The following is a 16744-nucleotide window of genomic DNA, read 5'->3' as shown; positions in this document are numbered from 1 at the left end:
GTTGTTTATCAGAGCAGTGAGCTTGTCTTTCCCCATTATTGCTTCAGGCTTCGCGATTATTAGTGGTCTGCTTAACGTGTATTACTTATGTATAAATATCATCCCATATCAGACAAAGTATCCTAAATACTATTTCCTAATTTTTTATGGGAGCACAAGAAACTGATAGCATTTTACCCAAACTCTCCGCAGGATAACATCATCCCATACTGCAGTTGAGAGGGCTGTCACTGTACGTATTTTTAACTCTACATTTTTATCGAGAAATGGCACTTGAGATAACATTTTAAATTATCCTTCTTTACGCATTACATCCTTCGTCTGTTGATCTCATGAGAACTTTGCATGAATAAATTCAATTAAAACCCACTTGTACAGTTACATTTCCTGAAATTCTTAAATTACTTTATCTTCGTTTCAGAGGGACCCGGGTTCGATTTCCGGCCAGGTCGGAGATTTTAACCTTAAATTTTTAATCTCATTGGCCCGGAGACTGGAGGCTCGCACGCCACGTACAACACTATCCTCCTTTACAGCAACACGCAGTATCTTACACACGGCGCTTTCCCTCCCAAGGGTCCTACCAAGGAAGAAATAGCCACACGATACATTTACGAGTTTCTTGTACATCGCACTGACACACACACACAGGTCTTATGGTGACAATGGGTTACGAAAGGGCAAGGAGTAGGAAGGAATCAGCCGAGGACTTAATTAAGGTACAGCCCCAGCATTTGCCTTGTGAAAAAATGTTAAATCACACAAAAAAAAAAAACACCTTCAGAGCTGCCACCAGTGGTGTCGAAACCTCACAAATTATTAATTATCCTATTTATAAGTATATTTTATATAATTAACTGTTCATTGTTTTTGTTCATGTTCTGTTTATTAGCTGTGCGTGGACATGTGTGAGAGAGGGCCGGGAGACATACTTTCGGCACATTCACATAAGATATGTAATAACAATTGCAGTTAACACATGGCTACAATAATACATTATCGTAATCTCAACAATAGCATGTTTGAGTACCGTATCCGATTCAAGAGATGGCACTTGCGTTGCGCTCTAAAATCGTTAATGGTTATTACGACGTGTTGTACTGTTGATTACGATCCCTACGACGGTGCTTACGAGATTATTGTCTCGTTTAAGACATTACAGGGTAACTCGCCGTTTACGAAGGTACGAGTTTAAGGAATGATTTATGTTGCCACTTACGATAAGTTAATTGAGTCCTTTTAACAGATTAGAGAGAACAGGTGGTAAATAAATAAATAAATAAATAAATAAATAAATAAATAAATAAATAAATAAATAAATAAATCTTAATCTGCATTTAGAAATATCGCCCATGTGGGAAATAATCACTTGTTTATCTAGCACTTTCTTAAAGGATTTCCAGGCCGGAGTATTTAGCTGAAAATAAATGCAACGGAAAGGAAGTTTGTAAAATTCGGACTATTAAGGAGACAATACAAAGCAATCATGGTCAGTAGAAAATGATAAATAAAAAAGTAAACAGCCCCAGGGGTGTGCTTAGAGCATGATCTCAGGAATGTAATCACCCGGGGAGTTAGCCTATCGGTGAGGATGTCGCAGCATTGAACTTGCATTCGGGAGATAGTGGGTAGGAACCCATTTGTCGGCACCCTGAAGATGGTTTTCCATAGTTTCAGAATTTGAACCAGTCAAATATCCATACCTGTAGCAAAAGACTCTACCGGAAATAAGGCCACGGCCGCTACCTTCCTACTTCTAGGCCTTTCCTATCACATCGTCCCCGTAAGACCTTTCTGTAAAATTGTAAAAAATAAAGAATAATGTGAAAACATTTATGTAACTTGGAAGTTGGTAAGGAATGCTGAAGGCGTACTATATTACAACGGAGAAAGAGGGAGATTAAGAAGGGGGTGCAGATTGAAAAAAAAGTAAAGAAACATTTTGGAATTAAGTATGAACTGAACAAAGTTCCTAGAAAATTGGATTTGAGGAATAAATTAAGGAAATCAAAAGAGGGAATTGGACAGATAATCGCAAATCAAAAGCAAGAAATCAAAACTCTGAGATTTGTCGATTATATTGTAATTTTTTCTCAGCCGGCAGAAGATTTGCTCAATGAAATGGGCATAGTCTTGGAGATGGAGAACAAAATGAAACTGATTTCATCCAGCACTTAACTAATGTAGTGCAGTCGAACGAGATCAGGTGATGAAGTAAACATTACATTAGGATATTAAGTCTTAAATTTACATTGTTATTTTTATTTCTGTAAGAGAATAACTATGTCAGTATTAAGGAGGGCTTAACGTCCAGACTACTGCAGACAAGGCAGGTATTTCTTAAGGAAAGAAATATGCTCACTACAATCCACATGCCATCGCTCTTATCGAGTACAGTCACCACCAAGGTAGTGTCTCACCACTAAAATTCTACAAATTTTAAAGATATTTGTGAAGATTTTCATCGAGAGTGAGGCAATAACAACCTCAGAAGGAAATAAATAAAGAAAAAGTAAGTATAACCTTCTGAAATGTGATGTTACAAATGAATGCTGGGTATATCGAGTCATGAATGGCAATATATGGAATCGAATAGGTGTGGAGAGAACGCCTCAGGGAAATCAGACCAGAAGAGGGATAGAATATTTGGAATAAATGTTAATGCACCGAGGATTAGTTCACTTACCTTTTGAGGGATGTGTAGTTTGTAGGAGCGACAGGAGTGGGGCAAGGCATGACAGATTAGAGTAGATATCGGATCTAGTATTTACGTAGAAAAATGTTCGCACGAGGTTTGGGTGTATGGCGGGCTGCATAAAACCAGTCTGTGGACGGTTGACATGAACGACATTCCAGGGTCCTAGCCCTTCAGGCAAACAACTCAACGTTGAAAGCATTCTAGGGATATAAGCTACGAAGTTTAGGTAAGTAAAAAATAATAAAATATGAGAACATATTCTTTATTTATCCGTAAAATCCTCTTCGTAATCATCATTATGCGGTCGATTAGATTAGTAGTTTGCCTTTTTCTACCACTACGAGCGCTAATGTGTGTCAATGTAGTGTTCCACTTAAGCCCTTTTAACTACATTCAGTGCGTACATTAAAAAAAATCAAAAATGTGTGAATGTATTGAACCAGGGAACATATTACAGAAATAATCAAGTTCATTTGGCTAGGATTTGAATAAAAAAGGAAACGATTAATGAAACAAGTGATTTTTCGATGGTGCTCTTGAACTGCATTTAGGCCTGAAGTAATTTTTGGAATTTGTTTATTGAGGAAATCGCTTGGATTTATGTTTTTCGTATTATGGGGAGCCCTACTTTGTCTGTTAAGCAATGTTTTCAGCAATAAAATGTTGTTTTATGTCGCACGGATTATCAGCGCCTTTGTGGTCACGATGGTATAAGACATGGCAAGGACTGGGAAGGAAGCAACAATGTATAGTTCCAGCATTTATGTTTGTGAAAATGGGAAACCGTGACAGATATCGCGTAGCCGGATAACTAGTCTTAAGACATTTCACGAAGATATTCCTTCCAACATGAAGTTTATCATAAGTTCCATACCTTACCTAAAGCGGAGTACCCAAGGCCTATTCTGATAAACCTGGCGAGATGGCCGTGTGGTTAGGGGCGCGCAGCTGTGACGTCGCATCCGGGAGGTAGTGGGTTCGAATCCCACTGTCGGCAACCCTGAAGATGGTTTTCTGTGTTTTTACATTTTCACACCAGGCAAATGCTGGGGCTGTACCTTAATTAAGGTCACGGCCGCTTCCTTCCTACACCTAGGCCTTTCCTGTCCCATCATCGCCATAAGACCTATCTGTGTCGGTGCGAATTAAAGCAAATAGCAAAACCGAAACAAAACTATTCCAATAATGTTACATTTAACTCTACAGTGAGATGGCAGTAGTGCCGGACCTGTAGCTTACATCCTTTTCAACGGAACTAGGATGACTTAGGCCACAATAGCTCAATTGGTAGAACAACTGACGCTAAATCGGGAGGTTGTGGGTTCGGGTCACACTAGTGTCCAGTTGGTCATTTTCGTTCTGCACTTAACTTCTCTTCAACAAGTAATGAATATATGTAACACGATGTAATAGGTTGAAAGTCGATTTCGGAAATTTAATCCCTTATTTTTTGAACTGTCAGAGGTAAAATCTCTACAGCCTGTTTCCAGTCATTCGACCGAGTCAAGAATAGAATGAGCGATTGATGAATGACACATGAAATGAAATAATATTGGAGACTGCTGCTCTAATCAAATATGGCAGGGAAAATCAGAGTACCCGGAGAAATACATGTCCCGCCTCCGCTTTGTCCAGCACAAATCTCACATGGAGTGACCGGGATTTAAACCACGGAACCCTGCGGTGAGAGTCCGGCGCACTGCCGCCTGTGCAACGGAGGCTTCAACCGTCAGAGGTAAGAAAACTAAATGTTGCTAGGATGTAGAGTTTTGTCTATTACATTTACTGATCTACTTTGTTGGCTCTAGCTTTATTACAAATCAAGATAAGGAATTTTTAAACCAAATTGGTACATTTTTAAATTTACTGATTACAAAAAACATTTAAGATCAGTCTGTGTCGAATCTCCACCATTGTGGAGCCGTATAAAACAATATCGCTGTTAATGAGAGAAAAAACGGCAAAGCTCTATCTTAAATATTTTCGGACAAAATGGGAAACATTTGCAAATAAATGTAGAGTGTCATAAATCACACTTGAAAATGTAATACCAGTTAAAAAACATGGATCGTAACATGTTTCCTACAACATAAACACCAGATTTATCATAATAATAAATGTAGCCAACTTATGTAACATAATATTTACTGTAAATCTACTTAAATTACCGCCTTGTAGAAAAAAAAGTGCTCACGAAATCTGGAGAAGTGGCTTGTGCAATAACATAGTATTTTTAGCTTTATAAATAGTTTCATTCATCCAAAATCAATGAAACATGCATCAAATTAAATAGGAAACTCCAAATAAGAATTTTCCATAAAACACTTAAAGGTACATATTTTTACTATTTTTCCTCATACACTACTTTACCTGGTAGGGGACTGTGATATAATGCTAGTACAAGAGGAAGTTAGAAATAGCAGCTCGTCAGTTTAAACCGAGCAGGCGTGAAGTTGCCGAGCTGTGGTTCCATGAATCTTGTTAACACTTGTCTTTATTAGAGACTTGAGAAGTAATTAGTCGACCAAGTATCGACAAGTGTAAGACGGGCAGGTGGTGCAACTTGTTAGTCTCAAGAAGTCGCATACCGTCTGTCCGAGTGATGCATGCAGCCCCTCCAAGTTGGCGAGCAGGAATGTCGGCCCGGGTTTCCTGGAATGTTGCCCTGTCTCCGGGATTCTTTACAGGGAGGAAGTCATCAATCTTCCGCTAACTCCCCTGTTAAGAGGAAAGATCGCCATTTTAAGCTCTCTTATTGAACATCTATTGAAATACACTTACTCTCCCTGGACTTCACACGTAATTTCAGTTGAAATGTTGGCTGCCATGTTCGTGTTAAGTGCGCGAGGAACTCATTCATCTCCATTGTGAACGATGGGCTGCTCAAACTTAAACAGCGTGGTGAAGTCACTCTTCTTGTTAATGTGCGAGTCATGTTACGACAAATAGTCCCATTGTTTCCACAGATCACGAGCTGCTGAGTTACGCGTTAGAATTATTACCAATTCACAAAGTGATATCAAAGTTATGAACTAATAACCAAAGTCAAGTTGTAAGTTTCACACTTTGGAAAGATCACATGTTTGTTTTTGAAGGCACTCATCATCCAGTCTGAAAATAGATAGTAAAAGCAATTTAGTTTCACCCCTCGTAAAATTCATAAAGACTATAAACCCTGTAATATTCGACTGGCACATTTTAAGACTGACCATTCTAAATGGACTGAGTGCTAGACACAGATTTATTAAGATAACTGCGAAATAGTGAACAGAGAACAAGACATATATTAGCCTCTTATCAATAACTGTAAATTTACATTCGGGGAAAATACGATCACTTGGTAGATTAACCGTAGGAATGCCAAACTATTTTTTTTCATTGCATACTAACGGGAGCGCGTTACTTTGTGACCGCCACATAATGTCCAGTTTCTGGGAAACTGTGATATTGATTATTGGAAAGACAGTATAAACATACTTACATTCAACTAAAGAGTTCTTTCGATATTGACAGAGCTTATTTCAATTTAATCACGTGCCATAATCTTTCAACCTTACAACGGCTTACCTATAGATAAGCAGATGACTGATCAATGGTTAAAATTGAGTTATTTCCAATGATTTTTTTTACAGTGTGCTTTACGTCGCACCGACACAGACAGGTCTTATCGCGACGATAGGGCAGGAAAAGGCTGGGAGTGGGAAGGAAGCGGCCATGTCTTTAATTGAGATACAGACCCAGCATTTGCCTGGTGTGAAAATGGGAAACCACGGAAAACCATCATCAGGGCTGCCGACAGTGGGGCTCGAACCCACTACCTCCCGGATGTCCAATGTTTTACTTTTAGTCTAGTCACTCCAGGTGGTTCTGTAGAATAAACATATTTGGTATATACCTGATCCTAGAAATGTCACTGTCTGCACAACGGTCATTGTCATCTGCAAAAGTATCTTCGCTTTCCTAGTAGGACCTATTGAACCTGCCATGTTGAGGTCAGAAGGCCAGCGCCTCATCCGTCTGAGCCACTCAGCCCAGCAACTCGAGGAGATACTTGCGGTATATTTTACAGAATATATCCCTTATACTATTTAACTTTTCTAAATGCAGCATAATCGAATATCTACGATACACTTCGAAAACTGACGTTAAAAATCAGGGGCTGACAATTTCGCAACTAACTGGTGGAGATTTCCAATACTGAATCCAACATTCTTAGGAGATACCCATAACTGCAAGTGAAATAACAGAAAATTATATCCAAATAAGAGTTCAGTCCGTATTAACTGTATTTAACCACATAAATAAAACATAACCTCAAATCACCTGTTTCTATTAAAACCTCCTCTTCCTCAATGATTCCTTCCTCATTCTCTGTCCCATCAGTCCCTATTGTTTCCAACCATTTTTTTTAAACTGATTGCCGTAATACTTGCTCAACAAATTGTCGACCTCTCGCAATTTCAAAGCATTCAGTTTAACATCTGTCTCAATTACAGCGGGATTAATCATTCTTATATTTTGCCTATTTAAATAATAATTAGGGTCTATTCGCACTAGAACATTGTTAATTGAACTTGTTTTAGCTCTTGTTTGAACAAGAATGCGTGGTAATATTAAATTTGAAATTCCAGGCACCGGTACTTTACAACACATCTTACAATCAATAACGTGAGATCGAGAACAGTTGCGATTGGGCAAAATGGAGACGGCCAGTTTTGCAACTCAAAGCTACACGTAGATTGCCGACTTTGCCACTAACTGCAAAGTTTAATGTTATATTTGAGGAGGATTTTCAATGTTCCGCAACTCAACTCAGAGATGGCATTTACCTCGCAGAGTGCTATTCATTGTTTAACTAATTTCCGCCTAAAAGTGGAGATTGACAATTTTACTTCTAGAACCCTCATGTATTGTCTATTTCAACTATCAGGGACGCCTACTTGCCGAAGCATATGAATTAACCAGATGCAGCTAAAATACTTGGGCCGAACGAGAATCGAACCAAGGTCCAGTGAACCCAAGACTGTTACGAGGCTACCTTAGACACTTCATTATTTAAAATTACGTTACATAAAATCAAACAAAAGGACACAGGTTTAATCCCACAGGCTTGTAGACTGCACCCTGCAAGCGGCATGACATTGCAAATTAAAAGTATATTGTAATCTACAACCTCTGGTTAGAAATATACTGCATAATATGTGGACTAGGACCTCAACCAAATTGGGGGTCGAACAGCCGACGGTGAGCATTTCGCGCAGGGGAGCGTGTGTTATCCAATATTGGTGAATGGAAGGAAGTCTACGTGTGGGTGAGAGCCTCGAGTTGTCGGCTGGAAGCGTGCACGGGTGAGCGCACGCTATTCAGGGAGGCAGTGGTGAGCGATGCCTAGTGAATATATTTAAAGTGATCAAGTGCTGGTTCATGACGACCCATGCTGGTCAGCTTTATTGATAGAGATACCTTGACGGGTAAGTATGTCTCAACTGATCTTTCCAAGCAGGATGCTGTCACAAGTTGTGTTCGCTTTAATAACATTAAGACCACATCCTGTAAGTAAAAAATGAATGCATTCTGGGCACAGTACGCTTTAAATGGGGCGCGATAATGCCAGATGTACAGCACATAAAAGATAGTGCAAGGCCAGGCCCATGGTGTGGCAACACTCTTAAGCGGCCGTGCTTTTAGTGAAAAACGAAAATTCTGATATCGTCGTTGGGCTTGATAAAACGCTATGTTATAGTTTTGTAGCACAAATACTGTATCTCAGGACATATATCATCTGGAACGGTGTTTCTATGAATACACTCGCACATTATTGAATATTATCGGTCAGTGTTCCAAGTTTAAATATTTTATATAGCGGTTTGTACAGGCGCAACGACGAAACCGATGGACTACTTCTAATACAACGTACAACATAATGCTCTTTCTATGCAGTATTTCCGTTAAGACGGGTCACGTCTTCAAGCCACATACGGGTAGGAAGTCCCACATCAATTTTCAAAGTGTTCATTTTCCCTTGCTTATGTGTAAAGGAAAATGCCCCTTAATTACATTAAACTGTAGGAGTGCGTAGATAGGTCACGCAAACATACATTCTTACATTACTGTACGGTTTATTAGTTGGCGTAGTTCTAATACCACGTATCTGACAATTACCTTCCTATCCATTACTTCCCTTAAGGCTGGTCACCCTTCCCTGCCACATATGGACATGCAGTCCAAAATAAAAATTTTCGTTGTGTTCATTTTCTTATTTTAATGTTGAAAGGAAAATTGCATGCAATGAACTTTTGGAGGCGGTCACCTCCCAAGCGTTCCCTGCTCATATCTGCGGTCTTCAATGGGCTAGAAATCTTCGAACGTTGACAGCAGCTGACTAGCTGAACATAATTAGGTCTGATGAATCACGGTTTTTCCTGGATTCCATTGATGTACAACGAGAAATGCAACGAAGGCATAATGAAGCGCTTCACTCTGAATTGGTACAATGTCAGTTTTCGAGACGGAGGTGAGTCTGTGACGATTTGGGGTGTTTTTCGTATCATGGAATGGCTCCTCTCACTGAGGTGACTACTAACATGAACCAGTATATTTGTTTCAATATTCTGGATGATCAGGTGTTGCCCGCAAGTCAACATCTGCATGATGAATATGCTATTGTTACCCTGAAGTTTGAGATGACAGGAGTAATGGACGTATATGTGACTGGTTTTATTAACATTACTCCATCGTATTACATCTTGACTAGCCTGCAAAATCACCGGACTTCAACCCCCATTGGAAAACTGTGGAACATGTTGGAACAGCGAATGAAACGACGACATCAGCACCGTCGCAGTTTGGTGGATCAAATTCTCAGCTAGTGGATTAACCTAGATGAAACGTGCCTGCACAGCCCTGTGAACTCACTTCCTAATCAAATCCAGAGGCGGAGATGCACAGTATTAAATGATGCTTGTAATTATTTCTCCAGGGGTGACTCTTTCTTTTCCCAGTGAGCTTACATGAACATTTTAAAATTAAAATTATTTCTAGGCAATGTACGCGATGACAGTGTTCAATATCGTAATCTAAAATAGATCGACAGGGCTTTGAGTGACGTCATCGGATGATTCAGTACTGTCACCAGTTTGACGTAGTAAAATCCCTTTATCCCGCGGCTTAATATTATTGTATCATTGGACTTCAATCAGTATCATGTCGTATAAAGTGTTGGTTTGTGTCATTTAAGTGAACTCTAAACTTATAAGGCATAAAATATAAAATAGTGAACGTTTGAGAGTACTATAGTGCAAAGGAATATATATTTCCTAAAACTTCTTGGCATATCGACGTAGCGTCTAGAAAAACAGCTATGTGGTAATATTCCAGCTTAGAGCTCTGATCACGAATGTTCTGTCATGGAAGGTTCAGTATTGCATGAACTCTATCAACAATTTTCGTTCTAAGTGATACATCCTCCCTTCAACATTGCCACATAGCTGTATTTCGAGCCGCATCGACGATAGTCTTGATAAGTGGTTTCAAAATGTTCAAAACCCACATTACAGAGAACAGAGTGGATCGTCAGAATATCAAAATGTCCATAGATTTCCGCGCTGATTGAGTCCCAGTCGTGTATATCTATGTCTCGCTTCCCCACCCCTACAATGTTGTGTGGTAAATTTTCAGGGGAATGGCTGGTTTCATCATCAGCAGATCCACTGCCAAATGCCATAGCCAGCATAATTGTCACCGAAGGGACATAATAGTGGAATTAGGAGTGAGGTAGTTTACCGTTGCTTTCTGCACCGAGCCGGGAGTTCATAGTACATAGCATTCTGTCATGCCCACTGAAATGCATGCGCAAACTGAACCTATGAATGACATTACCACCCCATTCGCTTCATGAGGAATGGCTTACTACTGTCGTTCATACCGCAGTCATTTTCATGTGGTCAAAGTAAGGGTGAGACTCAGATATGATAATGAAACTAACAAATTTGTTCTCGTCAACGTCATCAAAAAGCTATTTGTGCAAGATAAACCCAGTGTTCTACAACAAACTTACAAGTCTATCGACCCGACATGTAATACAGATCAGGATGTGAACTACATGAGAGAGCTTTTTCAAAACAATGGAGTGCCCCCCATCATCTTGGAGTGGTCGAATGTGGAACGGATTTTCCTTCTTAGGGATACGCATCCCTCCTTCCCTTTTAAATGGAACACGAATCTCAGTAAACCGATTCCGAATATTATTGATAGCGCCATCATAACTGAACATGCCGCCTGCGAAGTAGTATTGATTCCTCAGATACAAATCATCCCTTTGGATATCTTCTTCTTCTTCTTTTTCTTAAGCTGTCGTCTCCAAACGGAGGTAGACGATCCACCACACGGCCAGCTCCGATCTTGACGTTGCAGCCATGCCATGTGGATTTATTGGAATATCTCTCAAGATCTTTAATGCAGTGGTTTCCCGTTGCCATCTGCATCCTAATGTCGTTGACCAAACTGGTTCCTCCGCCTTTGAAAACAATTTTTGTCCCCAGGACAATAGATTGCCTTTACACATACATGCTCATTTACTCTCAAAGAGACTGTTGGCACTTGGTATAGGGGATCTCCTTTTACCGGGAGATAATCGCTCCCTTCATTCGTTAGTCGCCTGCATATAAAATATTATTTTAGACCAAAACTAATAATATAAAAATATTATTTTTATATGCAGCCGTTGCCCCCTCTCTACTACGGGGAGGTAAATGTCAGGATTTCACCCTCATTGAAACAAAGACCAAATGGCATTTCCTTGTTTCTCTGGTTCTCTAGAGAGTCCTTTGGATATACCGATTCAATTTACACGTCTGAAATTTCCTGTTTGTTTGAGTTTCGGTATCTGCATCAACAAAGCACAAGGACAATCGCTTATTGTTGTAGGACTCGATCTTCGGAAACCATGCATCTCCCATGATTAAATGTCGTGGGTTGTTCAAGAGTTCAAGCCTCCTCCTCCATCTCCTCCTTTTCCGGCTACTACTAGTACTGTTTTCATTCCTATCCTCAAGGGGGAGGTGGACCTCCTAGCATGTGACGCCGTCGCTCAGGCCAGGAGTAATGTGTCGGATAAGGTGAGAGTGTTGGCGGACGTGGCCTATACTAGAATCTGTCCTAGCATTCGCGTTACTGAAGGAGAATGGAAGACCACGGAAAACAATTCCCAGGACAGCCGACGATGGGGCCAGCTCTTTACGTCTCCCGAATGCAAAGGCGTAGAGCCACGGTAGAGCCGTGGCCACTTATGGGCCGAGACCTTCTGTGCAACCGCCGACCTAGTTGAAAAAGCAGACAAACCACACATCTTACCTCGAAATGAAAGGATATTTAATATAATTGATCCTTAAACTCTATGAAGGATGTGTAGGTTGTTTTTATATAATACTTCTCTATATTTTTTACTGTTATTTGTGCCATGCACCAACATGGTATCTTAAACATTATAAGTAACAATAAAATAAAAATGAAAATGATGTAATTCGTGCAATGTACGAAGTATAAATAGTGTGATTTAATAAATATAATGATATTTATTTTGATTTTCAATAAATGGTTTAAAAATTTTCCAACGTTTGTATCAATACACGCGGGTAAATCCGCGGGTGCCTGCTAGTTACGAAATGAAATTTCAGACCTTTATTGTCTGGATATTGCATTTCGACAGATTAGAGTTTCTAACACCAGATGGAAGGATGAGCTAAAAGTAAAGTTCATTAAATATACTACATTAGAAAACTGGTTAGTAAATGCAGAAGTACACAACACTGCAAAACAATACCAAGTGAATTAGCCGTGTGGTTGGAGGCGTTCAGCTGTAACAATGAATTCGGGAGATAGTGGGTTCGAACCCTACTGTCGACAGCGCTGAAGATTTTCCGTAGTTTCCTATTTTCATACAAGGCAAATGGGGGGCTGTGTTTCAGGTAAGCCCACGGCCACTTCCTTCCCACTATTTGCCCGTTTCTATCCAATAATTTCCATAAGACGCATCTCTGCCGGTGCGACGTAAAGCAACTTGTAAAAAAAAAAAAATATATATATATATATATATATATATATATATATATATATATATATATATATATATATATATTAACACTTATCCCTGCTTCGGACGGGGAGAAGATGTGGTCAGCTGGGAGGAGGTGAATGTTGAGAATGTTGTGCCTTAATGAGCGTGAAGATATGAAGACAATGACTCGATCTGAACGGGAGCCGACCACAACCAAGGACCGAGCCAGCTGTGCAGTTGATTGCCGCCCATTAGCTTGGCAATTAACTAACTAAATAACGCCAGGTGATCGGGGTCGTATCGGGAACATGTTTCCTCTTGCAGCACACAGACCTACGTAATTTGTACAGGAGTATCTCTCTGAAGATGGAGTATTACTTGCTCAGTGCCTGCGGGGTTTAGTATAGTTGTTCGTCCTGTGAAAACCACTACGTGAAATATTTCAGAATAGAACTTTGGCCGGTAAGGTTCTGTCTGTTAAGGTTCAGTATTGTATGAGGGGAGTCGAAGAACTCGCGCTCTTATGATGCATGTGCTGCGGGTCAGTATTTCTCACAGAATATTATGACATAGTGTAGTTCACAGGCGCAACGACGATATGCTAGTGAAAGTAAACTTCAGGAAACATCTGCGGCTTCTTGGCTGAATGCTGGTCTTACTGGCTTTGGGTTCAGAGGGTCAGAGTTTCATTCCTGGTTGGGTCGGACTTTCTCAGTGGGTGAAGTCAGTCTCGCCGACTCGGGGACTGGTGTTATGTTCGTCAAAGTAGACTGCTCTTAATTTACATAGCGTTCACCTCAATCCCAACCGCCACACAAACAAGCATTCCATATTATTGTAATACTAATTACTCGATTAAATCCGAAATATTAAAACAAATGTGTAATTCTCGAAGTGATCATCCGTAGATTTTCACTTCTACTCTAGGCAAATACCGGGATGTTACCAACTCTAGGCCACGGTCGCTTCCTTCCCTGTTACTTTTCTGTCCTTTCCAATCTTCCCTTCCCCCACAAGGCACCTGTTCAGCATAGAATGTTAGGCCACCTGGCTGAGTATTGGTCCATTCTCCCCACCTGTATCCCCGACGAAGTGTCTCGCACTATGTGGCAATATTGATACTGACCCCCAGCACATGTATCACGTACAACGAAAATTCGTCTACATAGTCAATGCAATGCAATACGTCAGGGAAGTGTTCGTTTTTTTTTGTTTTTTTTGCTAGTGGCTTTACGCGAACCGACACAACCAGTTCTTATGGCGACGATGGGATAGGAAAGGCTAGGAGTGGGAGGAAGCGGCTGTGGCCTTAATTAAGGTACAGCCCCAGCATTTGCCAAGTTTGAAAATGGGAAACCACGGAAAACCATCTTCAGAGCTGCCGACAGCGGGATTCGAGCCCACTATCTCCCGGATGCAAGCTCACAGCTGCGCGCCCCTAACCGCATGGCCAACTCGCCCGGTGGGAAGTATTCTAAGCTGAAGCATTATAACGTAGCGGCTTTTTTAGGCACAACTAGGATATAGCCTACTTCACAATCCGGCAATAACTGATCTTAAATATTGAGCTCTTAGAAATTATCTTAAATGTTTCTTCCCCATGATATCGTAGTAATAAAATAAACAGACAAAGAAACAAAATGACAAACTAAAATGTAATTGGACCTACTTTCGATATTTGTAAACCTTAACCAATAAAAAGTAGAGTACTGTATCAGGAAGAATTATTGTTTCCCTTATAAGAATATTTTTAAGTTCAATATAGTATGGATTATGAAAAGTGTTTTCGAATTGTTTCCTGTTGTACCTCTTTCAAGTTGCGCCGACAAAGATGTTTTATAGCGAAAATTGTATGGGACATGTTAAGAAGTGTGAAGGAAGCAACCGTGGTCTTAATTAAGGTACAGCTCCAGCATTTGCCTTTCCTGAAAATGAGATAGCGCGGAAAATCATTTCAGGTCTGCCAAAAATGGTTTTCAAACCCACACTTTCCCAAATGAAATATCATATTTCTGTGACCGAAACCTCATAGCCAACATAATCGGCTCTAGTAAAAGTTTGGGAGTAATTATAAAAATTAATATATTAAAGCCGAGGAGGGTATCATTCCGTATGAAAGCAGTGTAGTTGTTTTTGTTCTCTCTCTACAACGACGATGAATAGTCAGGGTTAATCTTTCCGTCCTAATGCTCAGCTGTACTACGCAATGAAACGCATTTGTGAGAGTGGATGTAGAGTGATTGCGTAGTGATGTATATCATCTCTGTCTCATAGGGCTTGAACATCCTTGCAAAGGACGGTTATCACACCAACTACATCCGCTAAGCCATGCACATCATACGACTGACACTTTTATACACAGCACTCTACCATCCAAGCTCAAAATCCGAACAAGTATCAAACTGTTTGAAAGATGTGCTTTTCAGATGAGTCGTCCCATATAGTTTTAAAATCAAACTAAACAACTAGATTTGTAACTTATTTACAAGCAACCTACAAACACTAAGACTGCCCTGATGGACAGACCAACGTACATGTACTGTACTTGAGGACAGAACATACCGACCTCGGCTCACACCACTACTCTCCAGGACAGCCAGGTGTCTATTAGCGGCTCACAGGAATTACTACGTCTGCTGTATCCGGAGTTACCAAATCGTCTACTGCACTCAACAAGAAGAAAATTTAAAGTGGAAGAAAGTGGTTTGGCAATCTCTCCTCATCAAACGAGGATCCCTTAGGACTCAATTCAGCAGGGTGCAGGGTGTGATTGAGTGCTGGCTTTTAGTTCAATTCCAGGTACTGAGGCCGTCATATTTTCCTCAATAATATTTATTATAGAGCAGGGGTGGCCACTAACCTTAATTTTGAGAGCCGCGTATTTACGAGCAAATTTAGGAGACAAAATTGGGAGCATATTTACAAAATGGTTTATAAAATGAAGACGCGCTTTTCATTTTATAACAAATGAAGGAACATTTATTTTCTACACTACACAGAAAATTATTGTTCAGGCGCACATCAAGGAATGATATTTAACTTTTGAGAAGTGCTTCTTCCAGTGTTTATTTTTGCTGTTATTTTTTTTGAGATCTGGCTGACAATTTGTCAGCGGAGTTTACAATATTACACTTAAATATTCATCAGTGAATTTAGATTGATATTTATATTTAATTAATTTAAGCCGCACACCACTGCTGCTGACTGCCGCCGACCACGAGATGTTGTTAGTTTCCAATAATTATGTCAATTAATTTTACTCTAAACTTGGTGTCAAGAGCCGCACGAGACTGACTCAAGGGGCGCATGGGGCTCGCGAGCCTCGTTGTGGCCAGCCCTGTTATAGACCGTTGTGTCTTTCAGCGTTCATTCTCCAAGCCTCTATGAATTTAATATGCGCATCCACAATCCTCTACTGTATTTGTAACTAGTTATGCGGCCCCGTTTACCCCCATATCTTTTATCTATAAATCATAAGAGTCTGAGTCTAACCATCGTCGTTCTTGTCTCCCCCAAAATTCTCCCGCCCTCCATGAACAAGTTCAGTACTCTCCTAGGTAACTTACCTCCTCCATTCGCCTCACATGATCCACCCCTGAATCCGTTTCATGCGTACAATATCGTGAACTGAGTCATTCCTAACTTAGCCAATACCTCCCCATACCGAGTACCCTCCTTCCATTGTTCCCACCTTTTAATACCAAGGATCGTTCCAGTTACTTTTATGGCGATCACCTCTAAATTATGAATAAGATATCCTCAGTCAACCCCGTTTTCACTCTCGTAAAGTAAGGTTCGTGTGAAAACAGACCGGTTTAAATAGCTGACTTCTTTCCTACAGAATACTGCAGATCGCATTACGAGCTCACTGATATAGCTCTGCTGCGTCTTGATTCAATCTCACTTACAATCCAGGGAGGATGCACACCCTAAATATTTGAAATAATCTAGATGTTCTAGTTTTGTATTCCAAACCTGGCATTCGATTCTCT

The 16744-nt window shown here is 40.2% G+C and overlaps 1 protein-coding gene across 1 annotated transcript in view; it reads left to right on the top strand.

Annotated features, from left to right (window-relative positions):
- LOC136874583 (uncharacterized) overlaps positions 1-16744 on the top strand; it is a 1690155-nt gene that overhangs the window by 858293 nt on the left and 815118 nt on the right. The gene's annotated exons all lie outside the window — the stretch shown is intronic.

Source organism: Anabrus simplex, chromosome 5 (genome assembly GCF_040414725.1).
Source record: "Anabrus simplex isolate iqAnaSimp1 chromosome 5, ASM4041472v1, whole genome shotgun sequence".
Taxonomy (NCBI): domain Eukaryota; kingdom Metazoa; phylum Arthropoda; class Insecta; order Orthoptera; family Tettigoniidae; genus Anabrus; species Anabrus simplex.
The sequence above is the reverse complement of the archived record's forward strand: the minus strand, read 5'-3'. Positions and strand labels throughout refer to the sequence as shown.